This window comes from Tachysurus fulvidraco, chromosome 21, assembly GCF_022655615.1.
Source record: "Tachysurus fulvidraco isolate hzauxx_2018 chromosome 21, HZAU_PFXX_2.0, whole genome shotgun sequence".
Taxonomy (NCBI): domain Eukaryota; kingdom Metazoa; phylum Chordata; class Actinopteri; order Siluriformes; family Bagridae; genus Tachysurus; species Tachysurus fulvidraco.
In genome coordinates this window covers 4,140,733-4,153,232 of record NC_062538.1, presented here as the reverse complement: position 1 = coordinate 4,153,232, position 12,500 = coordinate 4,140,733, and the positions used below count along the sequence as shown (strand labels likewise).

The following is a 12,500-nucleotide window of genomic DNA, read 5'->3' as shown; positions in this document are numbered from 1 at the left end:
TATTTATTTATTAAACATTATATAACAATGGAAAAAAAAACAATCGATCGCACAAACCGTCCGTCAGAAAAGATTTTTTTTTTCCCCCCTTCGTTCATTTTATCCTCCACTGGAGCCAAGATGAAGCCAGAATGAAGACTGCATTTCTTTCACGTGTGAGACTGGAAACACGATCCCAGTATTATTCCCAGGTCACATGACTCTCCCGTAATGCTTCTCATCTTATTGTAACCCGAGTCGCGCTCGTACTCGGCATCTCCGAGAAACGCTGCTGGTGTACTGGAGCGTTTACGAGGACGGAAAAGACAAAGACGTGTCGTGGACGAGTTGTAGAAATAGCTGGCGTGTGAGAGAGAGGTGCGAGTGCTGACTCGGGCCCTGAGGGAAGCAGGTGAGGAAGTGGACGGGATCTGAGACGTCACGCTGTTTGTTCCATTCGCTCTGTACCGTAAATCCTTTTGCACGCTGCAGTTTGAACCGTTTCTCTTTGTTCTCCGTACGTTCACTTCACCTCTGTACTCATGCACAGATAAATCCTTTTAAAGTGTCTCTTTCTTTAAACTTTCCAGCCTTCATCCTTTCTTTTGTCTTTAATCTTTTCCCTAAATGATATTCACTTCATTCCGAAGTGATAGATTTGATATTTACGGTACAACGGGATACAAAAATCTGTCGTACCTTCGATCGCTCCGTCACTCCGTCAGTCCTCCGCGTGACGTTTCACCATCAGAAAGCGTCTGATTTCATTTCTTTAACAACCGTAAAGATTTTTTTTTAAATTATTATTATTATTTAAGAGTGTGGTGTTCATTGGAAATCATTTGGAGTACAAAGACAATTTATATAATTTTTGGATATCCAAATAAATAAATAAAAAAATAAATCCCTGGGGTCGTATCATGCCACATGACCTCGATTGTCTGTTTTTTTTTAATATTTAATATTCCTTCTCTGTCATCTGCTGGTCTGTGATGTCACACTCATCGTGTCGTCTCATCTACAGCTGCCGGTTGTTATCTCACAGATCGTCTGTGGAGGTTTATGTACACTTCTTAAACCTTCATTTATCACCAGCTGCTTTGTTTTGCGATCCTCTGCGTACCCTTTACGTCCTTCTGAGTTTTATCATCATCTGTAATTTCACGTCTGCCACGTTGATGAGAATCAACCGACCGACTGCTCCAGAGAAGCTTAAAAATCCGACGTCCGGACCTCGTTCCTCGCTCTGTCCGAGTCGGTCTCTGGAGTGACTCCTGTCCCACTCACTGTGACATGCTTTTCTTCTCACCGCGGTTGACAAGAGTGTTTATTTATCCTAGACTTCCTCCAACATCCTGTCGATTACAAGCTGGACGGCTTTAGAAATATATACGGTTCCTATAATGTTCTTTATGAACATTATACGTGTGTGTGTGTGAAATTCCCAGGAGAAATGTCTGAAATATTCACCCTGTTGGTCAAAGTCACCGTCACCACATTTACACCATTTTTAAATTCGATCCTATCAGTAAGTGAAGCTCTCCAAGTCTCTCTGTGTGATTTGTATGCACGCCGCTGCTGCTACGCGATTAGCTGATTGGATAAACCGCGGGAATGAAACCCTAGTACAAAGAGACGATCTCGATCACCGAGGCAGAACCTGCGAGTTAATAAACCGCTAACACAAACAAAAAGACGACTCGGTTTAGATCGTTAGATTATTTGTTCTACTCGAAGTGTTTAATGTAAACCGACACTGGCTTTTATTTCCCATGGGATAATACAGCAAAACTAAACAGGGCTAATTACAGCTAGATTTGATTTTATTTTATTTTACACAATTTGATATTTCCAATATCTTCTACCATTTTATTTTTTTTTCTAATAAACGTTACAAAACACGACGAACTTTCGATCTTTAATTAAAAATGTAAAATGGAGAAAATCCGAATTTATTTTTCCCGAATTTATTTAAACTACGTCGTTTAGATTTCGCGTTATTTATATCCTTAACAAACTTGTGAATGTAGTACAATGTTATTAAATTCATCTTTTATTTATTTGTTTGTTTGTTCACTTATTTGTTTATGTATTTGTTTTTTGTTTTTTTAGTCATGAACCCTTTTAGATTAATATCCATTCGTAATTCGTTTATATTTAGAATTTATTTAGCATGTATTTTTTATTTATTTTTTTGGATTGATTGTAGTTGCTAAAAAAAAAAAGATTTTTAATTTGTAAAATTTATGTAAAAATGTTTTTTTTAATATATTTATTTATGGGTTTATTTATTTATTTGCTTATTTAGTTATTTATTTATTCTGAATTCATATGAAGATATGAAAGCTCTGTGTGTGTGTGTGCGTGCGTGTTCGTGTGTGTGTGTGTGTGTGTGTGTGTGTGTGTGTGTGTGTGTGTGTGTGTGTGTGTGTGTGTGCGTGCGTGTGTGTGTGTGTGAGCGCGCGTGTGTGTGTGTGTGTGTGTGTGTGTGAGCGTGTGTGTGTGTGCGTGTGTGTGTGTGCGTGTGTGTGCGTGTGTGTGTGTGTGTGAGAGAGAGAGATCTGAGAGGTGAAGTGGTGTGTATAGACCTGTCCATCATTAAAAACCATATGAAGAACGAATCCTTTGGATGAACAAAAGCCTTCCTCCTGCTTCATCTTCCTACAGTATGACAAGTCTGTGCGACGCTCTGTATGTGTAATATACTGCATATAAACTCTTAGTATCTGTGCAGTCGTCTGCAGCTCATGGCGTTCAGACCCAACATCTATTTTCTCTTTAAGTGACATATACATGTTGTAGATTAATCTCATTTTAATTGTAAGTCATGTTTGTTTGTTTGTTTGTTTGTTTTGCTGCCCTGCCAGCAGTTAACAAGATCATCTACTTCAAGCGTCTGCAGTCGAGCAGCGTTTTACTGCAATGGCTTTAGAAGTTGCAGTTTTTCCCCATAACAGTGGTGTTCGCTCTCCTGTGGCACTGCATTCAGGCTGATTGCTTCTACAGTAAAGTGCAGCAGCATCAATCATACAACAGCAAACTGAGCGTGCAAGGAACAGACCAGTCTCACCAACCGTGGGGCTCACGGACTGTGTGTGTGTGTGTGTGTGTGTGTGTGTGTGTGTGTGTGTGTGTGTGTGTGTGTGTGTATGTGTGTGTGTGTGTGTGAGAGAGAGAGAGAGAGAGACAGAGAGACAGAGAGAGAGAGTGTGAGAGAGAGAGAGAGTGTGTCTGTGTGTGTCTGTGTGGTGTATGTATCTGTCTGTGTGTCTGTGAGATTGTCTGTGTGTGTGTGTGTGTGTGTGTGTGTGTGTGTGTGTGTGTGTGTGTGTGTGTGTGTGTGTGTGTGTGTCAACATCATCATGCTTGTACTCTTAAATTTTTAATCATGCGTCATAGTTAAAAGGTTATATTCTCATTTTCTTCCCTTTTTTACCCGCTTTCTTTTTTCTTTCTTTCCTTCCTCACATTCTTTCTTCTTCTTTTTCTTTCCTTCCTTCTTCCCATTTGTTCCTTTCTTTACTCATATCCCTCTTTATCTCCAATCTTTACTCTCTTGCTTTTTTTTTCTTCTGAATAGTAAAACGTTTCATTCACGAAACCACTTAAAAATATAAAAAATAGAATCCAGTCGCAGATGTTCGCCTTCTCGCTCGTGCGATTAGTCAGTCAGCCAATCACGAGGCGGCAGCAACCGGGTGCATAAAATCCTCAGACTGGGAAACAGTCCAGAGATCCCAGTGATCCCAGTGACTTCGTCCGGTTCTTAGCTACCGCACTAAAGCGTCTCACCACACAATTCGATGAACCCTGAGGCGTGTTCATCATTTTCTTCTCCTTTATTATTATTATCTTGCTTTTTAAACATGAAAAGCACACAGCTGTCTGTATCTGTCGTCAGGTTACAGGTCACGTATCAGTCTTCACGTATCGTTAACGTGTTTACACGTTTTTTTAGCAGCCCTCATTCTCATGGTTTGGTGTTTTTTATTCCTGTTTGTTTAGTTAGTAACTTCAGTTAGCGATTTAGTTCTTCTGGTATTTGGTGCGTTTTACAAAAGATGTTAGAAGTTTCCTGCGTATTTTCGGGAGGTGTGACGATAGAATATATATATAAAGGCATGATAAATGACATCACAGTATTATCTTCCACGGACAACGTGATTTTTGTTTAGAACGAAAGAAAAGAAAGAAAAAAAAGAATTATTACAACCTGACTAGAAGCAGCTTAACGTGTTTGTAATGAAAAAGTTCCTAACAAAAAATATAAAGTACATTTTATATGGATTTATTATATTTTTATTTATAGATTTTATTTCTTTTTATAATTAATTATTATTATTATATACGTATTTATTTATCTATCTATCAATAATTTTTTTTCATGTAAAAAAAAAAACATTCCTAGATATGGACACATACACCATCATTTTTTAAATTTTTTTTTATTATTATCGTTTTTTTTATATTTATGCACTTCTGCTGTAGTGCGTTAGCAAACCTGACGTACACACAACCGTCTGCGTGTCCTGTATGACAGAAACACCTTGGAGAATCCCGGCCTGCTCTGTGCTGAGCGAACGCGAGCCGATCCGTCGACAGACTGAACCTTCCACCATTTTAAAGCTGCTTCGGCTCCCAGACTCGGCAGCTGCTCTCGTCACCTTCATGTGTTTTTTAAAATCAGGAGGAAAGCTTTGCATTACGGCCGTGTGGGATGTTCTGACTAATCGCTTGGCAGACGGAGCACCAGGACCGGAGCGTTTCTGCCGGTTAAAGATGAGATTTCGTTGCAGTCGAGCCGAGCCTTAGAGCATGCGAAGCATATGTCAGGGATGAGGAATAGATTCTTGCTTATGTAAAGGATTACTCCTGACTTAGCTGTAATCTTCTCAAATCAGATACTGCACATTATTTCAGCAGCGTGAACTGAGTACTGAATCTTTACTACTCGTCTAACTCTATTCTGTAGAATTAGGGGAATTCATGCAGATTTCACTGTTTTGTTTTGTTTTGTTTTGTTTTGTTTTGTTTTGTGTTGCTTTGTTTTGTTTTGGTTGTTTGTTTGTTTCGAATGATGACATGAGTTTTCACCATGAACGCGATATCCAGGAATCCTTTTAGAATAATATCCATTCATAATTCGTTTATATTTAGAATTTATTTGGCATGTATTTTTGTATTTTTTTTTTTATTAATTGATTGTAGTTGCTAAAAAAACCTTTTAAATTAAAAGTAAAAACAATACATTATTTATTATAAATGTAGTAAGGGAAAATTTTTACATTAAATTAAATTACAGTAACGTTACTAGCGCAAAGTAAACTTATTGCAATGTTTATGTGGTTATCATGCCAATGTTTGCGTTTATTTGATTTGTTAATAAATTACGTGTACTTCTTCAACCCTATACAGCAGTTATTTGGTTCGAGCTACTTATCGCTTACACTACAGCAGTTATAAACAGGTTATAAATAGGTTCCTTTAGGGTTTATACTGTAATAGAACCTGGTGTTGTGTACATAGAACCTTTCCACAAAAACTCGGCTCACGAAGCTTTTTTCAGTGAGCTATTTAAAACATTTCGATATAAAGAACCGCTTTAGGGTTTCTAAAGGTTTTGTATCGGACTATTTCTCTTTATATAAAAATAAAATTCTTTTATTTAGAATGAACAATTCTGGAAGTCTTTCCTGTGGAGGGAAATCTTACTGAGATTAGAGACTCCGATATCAAACCTTTAGAGAAACAACACCATATGAGACATTGTGGATAATGTGATTTTATTTGTTTGTTTGTTTGTTTGTTTGTTTGTTTGTTTGTTTATTACAAGTTTTAATTACAACCTGACAAAAAGCAGCTTAATGTATTTTAAAAATGTAATGTAATTTTTTAAAAAATGTCTGTAGAAAAACAGCTTTATTTATAGAAATTTATTTAAATATTTTAAATAAATGTTTTTTCATGTAAAAAAAAAAAAAATCCATTCCTAGATGTCACGTACACCATCATTGCCATTTTTATTTTATTTTTATGCACTTCTGTACTGAACCTGATTGCACACACAACTTTCTGCATATCCTGTATAATATAAACACCTCGGTGAAACACAGGCTGCCATATTGTTTGCAAAATAGAAAAGCTCGCCGTGACTTGGCCGTTACTATAGAAACGACAGCATGACAGTGAGAACTGCGCACTGATATAAATCCACCAACCAGAATCGAGACTTAAGTTCAAACCGTGTTTTTTTTTTTTCCTCCCTTTTCATAGCCCTGCGCTAAAGCCCTGCTGCAGCGCTCCTACGTTTACGGCGCCTCGAGCTCAAAGCCGTGAGCGTGACCTGATCTGTTTAGTGGCCAGGCTCCCAGCAGGACGTGTAATTAGTATGCGCTGATGTTGATGTTGTGCTGCACGTCTTGATCACTGCGAGCAGACGATGGCTCGTGCTCATGGTGTTTCAGGCAGCTCCTTTCTCTCAGAGCGAGTCGTGCCCTTCGCCAGCGCCTCTCTCTTCTCTGCCCTGTTTTATTTCTCGTCTCTTAGCGTTTCGGTTCTGCTAATGTTTTATTCATATGTCGTTCCTGTTTCTCCTAGCTATTTCTGGTGTCAGTATATATATATATATATATCTCTAAAAAAAAACCCCAAAAAACCAAGGAAATCACGTGAGATCGTAAACATTTGATTATTCCTTTTATTGTTGCTTTTCTTTTTTTTTTACATAAATAAATAAATACCTCAGACGACGTCGACTAGACGGAATTCCAGACGGATTTAACGATTGTGGCGGTAACGAGCGCTTTTTTAGCACACTTGGTGGCTGCATTTAGGACACATTTGCAGTCTGGTCTCAGGGTTGCATAAGAGGACCATTATTACGCTCTAATTACTGCAGATGAGTAGCCGAGGCCATGATCAGACAACGATGTGAGCAGAATATGTAAAGCCTCACTCTGTCCTTCTCATCCTTTCTTCCGAGTTTCTCACTTTCAGTAATTTGCGTCCTTGTTAAACAATCCGCGTCTGGATTTATGTCAGAGACGTGAGCTGAGAGAGCTGAGACGTGACGTCCCATGACGTCCAGAACGTCTGCAAAAAAGTCTTCAAAGATGGAGGGAGAACTGTGATGGAGGACTGCTCAGTAGTAAAAAAAATGGAGCACACAGTCTTTCAAGCATAAATAATAATAATAATAATAATAATAATAATAATAATAATAATAATAATAATAATAATAAATAAAAATTATAACAATAATAATAATAATAATAACAACAACAAAATATTATTAATAAAGAAATCAATAACAATAAAAATATTAAAAATAAATAGATAAATAATAATAATAATAAAAATAAGAAGAAGAAGAAGAAGAAGAAGAAGAAGAAGAAGAATATGAATAATATGAATAATAATAATAATAAAAATTATAATACTAAAAGGGCACAAGTGGAATTTGGTGGTTGGGTTTTAGTGTTTTTTTTTGTTTTGTTTTGTTTTTTAGTAATTGTTAAATATTTGCTTGGTCAGTTTAGTAGTGAATTAGACAGATGAAAGTAAGACAGAAAGCAGCTCTGTTAAAAACATTCTAACTCTAACACACACACACACACACACACACACACACACACACACAGACACACACACACGGGCGTCCACATAAACACACACATCTACACAGTAAACAGCATGAGTCAGGAGCGGAGCAGCTAGCTCCATTACCTCAGCTGTCTCCAGGCTCCTGCTGCCACATTTAGATTGTGTCTTTTATCATTCCAAATTGACATTTATGCTTTTACTCGTATTGTTTTTCCAAGGTTCCCACCGCTCTTGTCGAGCAATTTATTTTAATCCCTGTCACGGCAAGGCCCTCTAGCCTAGCGGAGCTTAGCCTAGCGACGGTAATTTCAGCGTGGCCGTGCGGCAGCGAGGCACCCCTCCAAGACCTCCTCCGACCTGCCTGAGCTTCACCCGCGCTAATTACTTTTAACATTTTCTTTCCCTCTTAGGCTCTCTCATCTCATCTCATCTCATCTCTCTCTCTCTCTCTCTCTCTCTCTCTCATATTGCTTTCTTGTTTCCTTTCTTTGACAGTCGAGAAGAAAGGCAAACACGAGTTTCCAAGATTATTACCGACAACGCTATCCGTTTCCGTGTCCTTATTCTCAGAGAATCCGGCAAGCTGTATATTTCTAGATTTTTTTTCATTACAAGGCGTTCACAATAACCCCGCTTTTCAGTTATTGCCTCACGCTGTTGTAGCAAGTTTCCTTTTTTTTCCCTCCTTTTTTTTGCATTTCCTTCACATTTCTGCCATTTTCTATTGATTCTCCTTAAATGTAAACGTGTCTCTTTGTTATCACCATGATGAAAAGTGGCTTTCAGAGTCGGAAGTGACAGTTCGGGGTGAAATGGGCCTCGCGTCACGTCGTGTCGCCGCTCTCTCTCTCTCTCTCTCTCTCTCTCTCTCTCTCTCAATCTCTCTCTATCTCTCTCTCTATGTGACTCGCAGAGTATTTTGTCAGCTCCTGCCGTTTGCTCACTGAATCAAAACTCAATTATTCATAAACACTGTTAAATGGTGGGGAACGGAAAAGCTCGGGGAGAAAGAAATGCAGGCCTGGGAGAGGGGAAAAAAAAAAAAGACAGAGCGAGAGGAGGCTGGTGGTGGAGATGAATGAAGGTTGGTGGCAGGAGACGGAATGGCTGCACAGCTGTTTCATGTTCCGGTAAAACGGATATCATAAAGCCTGTGATGCGAACGGAAATGTGAGGAAGGCAGCAGGCTTTGACTGCTATACAGTCTTATTTGTGCTCGGTGTTTTGAAAGAGCAGAACAGGATGCAGATTGACGGCGTTATGTACGAGGAACGAACTGAAAACTTTCCTCCTAAAGTTCCCGGGGTGAAGCTCGCTCGTGTACGGCGCTTTGCATTGAATTCACCGTGAAAGAGCGAGCGTCGGAGAAACCGGCGCCTTTTTAACCGCTCCTTATTGTCTTCCAGCTTCTGACTGGGAATAATTACTCAGCACATGTTTTCCATTCGGCGTCAGATTGTCCTCAGATTGCTTCCAATCGAAAGTCTTTAATAAAATTTAGAATAGAAGTTTCCGACCCTTTTTTTTGTTTTGTTTTGTTTTTTTTAGGTCGTGATTCTGGCTGTGCTTTTATTATTGTTTCCTCTAATTTTTTTTTTTTCTTGTGTAAGATTGATGTTCTTGTAGAGTTTGCTGAATTCTCCTAACATGTCAGTTATCGTTATTGTTGTACACAGAGGCCAGGACTAAAAGCACACATCAGCATTCTGGACAACAGCCAGTTCTTTTAACACCTTAAGTGTCCTTGTAGAGGATTAAAAAAATAAAAAAAAAACAAGACAAAACAAATGGTATTTCAAAGTGGCCTTGATTTCTGCTGATTTTGTGCATCGGTGTAGGTTTTAGGTTGATATGTGACTAAATAGAAGGTCAGGATTTGTTAGAAATGTTACGTCAGTCTGTCGTACGCTCAAGATAAGCTTTATTTTTGGCCTGGGCGGTGTTAAGGCTATGGTTTGTTCATCAGAGGATCGGGATTCAAGCCTCAGCACACTGCCAAGCTGCCACTGTTGGGCCCTTGACCAAGGCCCTTTACCCTCACTGCTCCAGGGGCGCTGCATCATGTCTGACCTTGAGCTCTGACCCCAACCTCTGAAGTTGGTATACAGTATGTAAAGAAAGCAATTTCACTGTGCTGTAATGTCTATGTGACAAAATACTGTACGGTGGCTTGCAAAAGTACTCATACCCAATGAACTTTTTCACATTTTGTTATTTTTAGGATCTTATTTGATCGACCAACACAGAGTGGCACATCATTGTGAAGTGGAAGGGAAATGATAAACCGTGTCCACATTTTACTTTACAAATAAATATCCGAAAAGTGTGCCGTGTATTTGTATTCAGCCCCACGGAGTCAGTGCTTTGTAAAACCAGCTTTCGCTGCATTTACAACTGCAAGTCTTTTGGGGTTTGTCTCTACCAGCCTTGCACATCTAGAGAGTGACATTTTTGCCCATTCTTCTTTGCAAAATAGCTCAAGCTCAGTCAGATTGGATGGCGAGCGTCTGTGAACAGCGATTTTCACGTCTCGCCACATATTCTCAATTGGATTTAGGTCTGGACTTTGACTGGGTCGTGCTAACACATGCATATGCTTTGATCTAAACCACTCCATTGTAGCTCTGGCTGTATGTTTTAGGGTCATTGTCTTGCTGGAAGGTCTGGAACCTCCGCCTCAGTCTCAAGTCTTCTGCAGACTCTAACAGGTTTTCATCTAAGATTGCCCTGTATTTGGCTCCATCCATCTTCCCATCAACTCTGACCAGCTGCCCTGTCCCTGCTGAAGAAAAGCATGCCCACAACATGATGCTGCCACCACCATGTTTCACGGTGGGGATGGTGTGTTCAGGGTGACGTGCAGTGTTAGGTTTCCGCCACACATAACGTTTGTCTTATGGCTGTCTTTCAACAATTGCTTTCTTTGGGTTGTACAAATGCTCCGTGAGATGTTCAAGGCTTTGGATATTAATTTAGAGCCTAACCCTGCTTTAAACTTCTCCACAACTTTATCCCTGACCTGTCTGGTGTGTTCTTTGGTCTTCATGATGCTGTTTGTTCACTAATGTTCTCTAACACACGTCTGAGGGCTTCACAGAACAGCTGTATTTATACTGAGATTAAATTACACTCGATTTACTAATTACGTGACTTCTGAAGGCAGTCGGTTTCACTGGATTTTAGTTAGGGGGCCGAATACAAATGCACACAACACTTAGATATTTATTTGTAAAAACAAAAAACAAAAAAAAAACATTTGGACACCATTTAGAATTTTCATTCCACTTCACAATTATGTGCCAGTTTCTTTCGGACTATTTCATAAAATCCCAATAAAGTACATTTTTCTTTGTGGTTGTAACATGTCAAAGTTCAGTGGGTAGGAATACTTTTGCAATACACTGTATATGTTTCTGTTTTATTATCATAACCACATTATATTTTGAGGATGTGGTAGTTTAGTGGTTAAGGTGTTCAAGTCCTGGGCCCTTGAGCAAGGCCCTTAACCCTGAATTGTATATGTATATGAGATAAAACATTAGTCGCTCTGGATAACAGTGTATTACAAACGTTGTCAATTATTCAGTTCTATCTTTATAAAACATATCATTTTTTTTATACATCTCTACTCACGGTCTGAAAATGAACGAGAAGTCAGACTATGCTAGCGTGATAAGCATCAGTCTGATAATCGAAAGCACTGCTCGGACTTTATCCTGCCGTATAACCTCGACGTTCCGTTACCGTTTCTGTAGAAGAGGTTGTAATTTCCAGTATCTCAGTAACGTGAGACGTTAACATCCACAAAGTAATACGGTTATAAAACATATCAGTTACAAAGCATCGTACTTATACGGTAGCGTTAGCAAAGTAACAAACATGAACAAAGTAAGATGAACACCGTATCATTGTCAGGTACGTACAGCAAAGTAACCAGTCAAAATCATCACAGATCCAAAGTCTTAACAAACAAATCATTAACACTGACAAGTAGAATGAATTCCACAGCAGCCAACGTGAGCGTGACGTGTGTGAGCATTAAACGGTGTTAGTGACGTCGGAATACAGGGTCCAGGAGCAGAGACGCTAAAGCACACAGTCGTATTAAATAAGCCCGAAAAGCCAATTCACCGAACGGGAAAGGACGAGGGACGTGAATCTGTGTTTCTGGAAGAAGTTACTGCGCTTTAATTAACCCTCCTGTCTTCCTTTCCTAAATTTCTATGCAAATTAGGAGCGCCGAGTCAACTTGGGCTTGTCTGTTTTGACTGCTTATAAAAAATGTAGTATATACGAAAGCCATTTTTTTTCTTTTCACCTTTTTAGTCTAACATACTGTATTAAATAAAAATAACAAATTAATATTTGGTATAATAAACTTTGTTTATATACAAAAATGGCTCATTTTTTAGTAAAAGGCATATCAAAAGTGTGAAATATTTACAAATGTGTAGCTTTTTTTTTTTTCTGGAGGCCTAATGAAATGCAATGCCCAATTTGTGTGTGTGTTTGTGTGTGTGTTTGTGTTTGTGAGTGTGTGTTTTGGGTGCGTGTGTTAGTGGACATTTTATGTGTGCATTTTTGTGTCTGTATGTACAGTATTGTATGTTCATTGCGCTGAAAAAAAGCAAAAGTGTGACCTATTGCCCCACTAAATGTGGCCGGGTCAAATTGACCCCTGCTCTTGAGGAGGAAAGTATTTATTTTACGAACACATAGTTAAACCAAAATAGACAAAATTAATTTTACTTGCAAAGGTCATCATGATTTGTTAAAACTGTTCCATTTACATCAGGCTACATAAACGCGTCTCGGCGAATCGGATGTCGATCCGATCTTTCTACTCCCGCCCAAAATGCAAATATATTTTACCTCATTTCCAGGGTAATTGAAATGGAACACACTTTGGTGTATGCGGT

The 12,500-nt window shown here is 38.8% G+C and overlaps 1 protein-coding gene across 1 annotated transcript in view; it reads left to right on the top strand.

The window, feature by feature from the left end:
- Window positions 1-12,500, top strand: part of tenm2b (teneurin transmembrane protein 2b) — a 322,068-nt gene that overhangs the window by 203,937 nt on the left and 105,631 nt on the right. The gene's annotated exons all lie outside the window — the stretch shown is intronic.